This window comes from Salmo salar, chromosome 17 (assembly GCF_965601325.2).
Source record: "Salmo salar chromosome 17, fSalSal1, whole genome shotgun sequence".
Taxonomy (NCBI): Eukaryota; Metazoa; Chordata; class Actinopteri; order Salmoniformes; family Salmonidae; genus Salmo; species Salmo salar.
In genome coordinates this window covers 69,005,619-69,011,618 of record NC_138307.1, presented here as the reverse complement: position 1 = coordinate 69,011,618, position 6,000 = coordinate 69,005,619, and the positions used below count along the sequence as shown (strand labels likewise).

Sequence of the window (6,000 nt, the reverse complement as noted above, 5' to 3'; positions counted from 1 at the left end):
ACACTGGTTATTGCTGATGAAGCTGCAGTGTCTCTGCATAGAGCTTCTCTAGTCACAAGAGGAGAGAGGGAGCGAGAGGAGTGGGAAAACTTGACGGAGCTCTCATTTGCGTCAGGAGCCCTGGCATTCGTTAAGCGGCGACAAGCATGCGTTCCGCTTGATGGAGAGAATCATCCTGAGAGAATCTCCTCCCTCCCTCCGTCCTGTCCTCCACCCTATCCCTCGCTAACTAATGTGTTGTCCTAAACACGCTGACAGAGGAAACCTTAAATGGCTTTAATATTGTACACGCTGGAAATGAGAGGAAATGAATTGTGCTGATTCTTGTGTTTTCTCTCCTCTCTCCCGCTTTCTCCCTTCTCTTCCTCTGTATCTTTCTCTCTCACCAGTGACATACGTAGATCTTGGCCCCATCCTCTGCCACATGCACCATAAATTTGCTTAATACTCTTTGTATACGGGGGGCTGCGCACGAAGGAGATGTGGGCTAATTAAAATGTAATGGCACACACACAGAGTTAGCGAGTGAGTGAGCGCTCTTGCAGGTGGTGGGGTGGGAGGGTGGGTTGGGAGGGAGGGAGGGAGGGAGGGAGGGAGGGAGGGAGGGAGGGAGGGAGGGAGGGTGGGTGGGTGGTTGGCAAGTGGGGAAATGCGGGCGACAGTGACGGTGGGTTCTGGAGTGTGTTTGACTGAGTGAGTGAGTGAAATCCTTCATTATCTCCCCCTGTGTGAATAAAGGCTGGTGGGGGGCGAAGGTGTAAGAGCACAGAGAATTTCATCTGATTAACAGCCGCTGTTGGGCAAATTACTTTCCAAGCACCTGGGTAATGAAGTGGTTGGTTGGAGGAGTTTTTGGCATCTGGGGGGCGATGAGTTGTCACACACACACACACCAACAAACAATCTCTCTCTCACACACACACACCCCACCCAGCACGTCCAAACTTCCCCCTGGTACAACAGCTGGACAGGGTCCAGATAGCCAGGTGTCCAGTCAACATGATGACAGAGGGACGATGGCCAGTAGAACAGGCCAAAGAGAGGACAGTATTGTGGGGCAACATGGAGATCCAGACATTGCCAATCAGTTTGGAGATCCAAAGGCTTGAAATGTAGTGCCAAGTGCCCGATAATAGACAGAAACACGGTATACCTGAAACTGTGGTAATGTTCCAGATTGACTGCATTGCAGTCGGCAACTGCTGACTGACTGATCTACAAATCACCTTGCATGCTAAATAACTCCTCATTATCACTTGTAGATCAGTCAGTTTGCTCAGTCACACAGTATATTCCACTTTCATATTCAGTACACAGGGAGGCAACCAAAGATAGGGCCTTAGAGAACATTATACACTATAGCCTTATAAACTGGTTTACAAACGACGCAAACTGGAACGCCCAGATGTGAACACACAAATATACCAACATTTATACAAAGTGAAGTTGTCAATTATCACTCTTTTTCCCCACATCTGTTTTATTCATCCCCTGCTTTTCTACATCCCTTTGAGAACGGTGTGTGTGTGGGTTGTTAATTGTTCTCTTCAAAGCTTTCCCTTCTAAAAACAAACATGTATTTTCTGTTCACATAACAATGTGGACTATGTCCTCCTGTGTGCAGCTAATCGCATGCAGTATCTGGGGAATGGAAGTGGTGTTTTGGATGTGAATAACACACACACACACACACAGTAGACACACACACACACAGTAGACACACACACACACAGTAGACACACACAGCCACAGTAGACACACACACACACAGTGGACACACACACACAGTAGACACACACACACACAGTGGACACACACACACACACAGTAGACACACACACACACAGTGGACACACACACACAGTAGACACACACACACACAGTGGACACACTCACACACAGTGGACACACACACACAGTGGACACACACACACAGTGGACACACACACAGATATACAGTAGAGACATGCGGTGCATATTTGAGAATGTGATAAGAACACTGCTGCCCATCAGGGGTTTCTCCGTGTCTCTGCCTGTGGCGAGCAAAGGAACCGGTATGACCCCTCATCAATATTGACGAGCTCATTGAGGGTGAGCATTGAAAAACTAACAGGGGGAGGGAGGAGAAGAGAGCGAGTATGCAAATAGTTCACAAACCAAGGGCATTACTTGTCAGAGAAAGAGAGAAATATTAAATAAATGAATCCCCACACACAGCTGTGAAAGTCTGTTCTTACTGGACCTAATCTCTCTCTCCATATTTGTTATCTTCCTCTCTCTCTTTCTCTCTCTGTTCTACTTGCAATATTACAACAGCAGAACTAGCTTGACACAAAAGGCTGCAGAATTGTTCAGTAATTCCTACATAGGAAAATAACCATTAGGTTTAGTAATGGGAGAGGCTTAGAAAGAATACAGCAAGATAATAGCTATTCTTATTCAGGTACACACACACACGAGATTTGTGCTTGTGACTTCCTTGGGATTTCTTCTCCTGGACACAATGGAAGACTTTCCCTCAGCTTAGCCTTCCTCTCCCTGCTGCTTTGATGGACACCACTTTAAATCACTCTCTTTCTCTGGGCACAAAGAGCTGAGTTAAAGGAGGAGATGGGTGAAGAGATTGAGCTTCCCGATGCCCCCAGGTTGAGTGTGTGTGTGTGTGTGTGTGTGTGTGTGTGTGTGTGTGTGTGTGTGTGTGTGTGTGTGTGTGTGTGTGTGTGTGTGTGTGTGTGTGTGTGTGTGTGTGTGTGTGTGTGTGTGTGTCCTTTTGTGGGCACCTCGCATACCCATCCAAAACACCATTGTGGGAGTGTAATCTAAGTGAATGGGATTTCTCTACTAGCCAGTGGCGTATAGCGATGCTATCTCTCTGTCTGTCTGTCTTTGTGTCTGTGCTGCTGCTGCCCACACCGTCTCTGAGGTATTGGCCTGTTTAGCCCCAGAGCAGAGACATAGTCAGCCCTGCTCTATGGTACTCCCTAATGCGTTCATATATCTTCCATAGCTGTGTGTGTGCATTCGTATTTACATATATGTTTAATCTGTCTGCTTTGTAGGACAGGCTACCGATGCTACTGTAAACTCTGTGTTTTCCCTATCATTATGGATTAAACCACCATCAATATACATATGGATTAAACCACCATCAATATACATATGGATTAAACCACCATCAATATAAAATTGGATTAAACCACCTTCAATATAAAATTGGATTAAACCACCTTCAATATACATATGGATTAAACCACCTTCAATATAAAATTGGATTAAACCATCATCAATATACATATGGATTAAACCACCATCAATATACATATGGATTAAACCACCTTCAATATAAAATTGGATTAAACCATCATCAATATACATATGGATTAAACCACCATCAATATACATATGGATTAAACCACCATCAATATACAGTTGAAGTCAGAAGTTTACATACACCTTAGCCAAATACATTTAAACTCAGTTTTCACAATTCCTGACATTTAATCCTAGTAAAAATTCCCTGTTTTACAGTGAGGGAAAAAAGTATTTGATCCCCTGCTGATTTTGTACGTTTGCCCACTGACAAAGAAATGATCAGTCTATAATTTTAATGGTAGGTTTATTTGAACAGTGAGAGACAGAATAACAACAACAAAAATCCAGAAAAACGCATGTCAAAAATGTTATAAATTGATTAGCATTTTAATGAGGGAAATAAGTATGGTACAGTAGTACCAGATCAATAACATCATAGTGTTATGTGAGGCAGTATGGTACAGTAGTACCAGATCAATAACATCATAGTGTTATGTGAGGCAGTATGGTACAGTAGTACCAGATCAATAACATCATAGTGTTATGTGAGGCAGTATGGTACAGTAGTACCAGATCAATAACATCATAGTGTTATGTGAGGCAGTATGGTACAGTAGTACCAGATCAACAACATCATAGTGTTATGTGAGGCTCAATAACATCATAGTGTTATGTGAGGCAGTATGGTACAGTAGTACCAGATCAATAACATCATAGTGTTATGTGAGGCAGTATGGTACAGTAGTACCAGATCAATAACATCATAGTGTTATGTGAGGCAGTATGGTACAGTAGTACCAGATCAATAACATCATAGTGTTATGTGAGGATGGTACAGTAGTACCAGATCAATAACATCATAGTGTTATGTGAGGCAGTATGGTACAGTAGTACCAGATCAATAACATCATAGTGTTATGTGAGGCAGTATGGTACAGTAGTACCAGATCAATAACATCATAGTGTTATGTGAGGCAGTATGGTACAGTAGTACCAGATCAATAACATCATAGTGTTATGTGAGGCAGTATGGTACAGTAGTACCAGATCAATAACATCATAGTGTTATGTGAGGCAGTATGGTACAGTAGTACCAGATCAATAACATCATAGTGTTATGTGAGGCAGTATGGTACAGTAGTACCAGATCAACAACATCATAGTGTTATGTGAGGCAGTATGGTACAGTAGTATCTGATCAATAACATCATAGTGTTATGTGAGGCAGTATGGTACAGTAGTTAACATCATAGTGTTATGTGGGGCAGTATGGTACAGTAGTACCAGATCAACAACATCATAGTGTTATGTGAGGCAGTATGGTACAGTAGTACCAGATCAATAACATCATAGTGTTATGTGAGGCAGTATGGTACAGTAGTACCAGATCAATAACATCATAGTGTTATGTGAGGCAGTATGGTACAGTAGTACCAGATCAACAACATCATAGGGTTATGTGAGGCAGTATGGTACAGTAGTACCAGATCAATAACATCATAGTGTTATGTGAGGCAGTATGGTACAGTAGTACCAGATCAATAACATCATAGTGTTATGTGAGGCAGTATGGTACAGTAGTACCAGATCAATAACATCATAGGGTTATGTGAGGCAGTATGGTACAGTAGTACCAGATCAACAACATCATAGTGTTATGTGAGGCAGTATGGTACAGTAGTACCAGATCAATAACATCATAGTGTTATGTGAGGCAGTATGGTACAGTAGTACCAGATCAATAACATCATAGTGTTATGTGAGGCAGTATGGTACAGTAGTACCAGATCAATAACATCATAGTGTTATGTGAGGCAGTATGGTACAGTAGTACCAGATCAATAACATCATAGTGTTATGTGAGGCAGTATGGTACAGTAGTACCAGATCAATAACATCATAGTGTTATGTGAGGCAGTATGGTACAGTAGTACCAGATCAACAACATCATAGTGTTATGTGAGGCAGTATGGTACAGTAGTACCAGATCAATAACATCATAGTGTTATGTGAGGCAGTATGGTACAGTAGTACCAGATCAATAACATCATAGGGTTATGTGAGGCAGTATGGTACAGTAGTACCAGATCAACAACATCATAGTGTTATGTGAGGCAGTATGGTACAGTAGTACCAGATCAATAACATCATAGTGTTATGTGAGGCAGTATGGTACAGTAGTACCAGATCAATAACATCATAGTGTTATGTGAGGCAGTATGGTACAGTAGTACCAGATCAATAACATCATAGTGTTATGTGAGGCAGTATGGTACAGTAGTACCAGATCAATAACATCATAGGGTTATGTGAGGCAGTATGGTACAGTAGTACCAGATCAACAACATCATAGTGTTATGTGAGGCAGTATGGTACAGTAGTACCAGATCAATAACATCATAGTGTTATGTGAGGCAGTATGGTACAGTAGTACCAGATCAATAACATCATAGTGTTATGTGAGGCAGTATGGTACAGTAGTACCAGATCAATAACATCATAGTGTTATGTGAGGCAGTATGGTACAGTAGTACCAGATCAATAACATCATAGTGTTATGTGAGGCAGTATGGTACAGTAGTACCAGATCAATAACATCATAGTGTTATGTGAGGCAGTATGGTACAGTAGTACCAGATCAATAACATCATAGTGTTATGTGAGGCAGTATGGTACAGTAGTACCAGA

General features: G+C 42.0%; 1 protein-coding gene across 1 annotated transcript in view; it reads left to right on the top strand.

The window, feature by feature from the left end:
• LOC106609610 (exocyst complex component 4) overlaps nucleotides 1-6,000 on the top strand; it is a 343,805-nt gene that overhangs the window by 335,600 nt on the left and 2,205 nt on the right. The window lies entirely within an intron of this gene.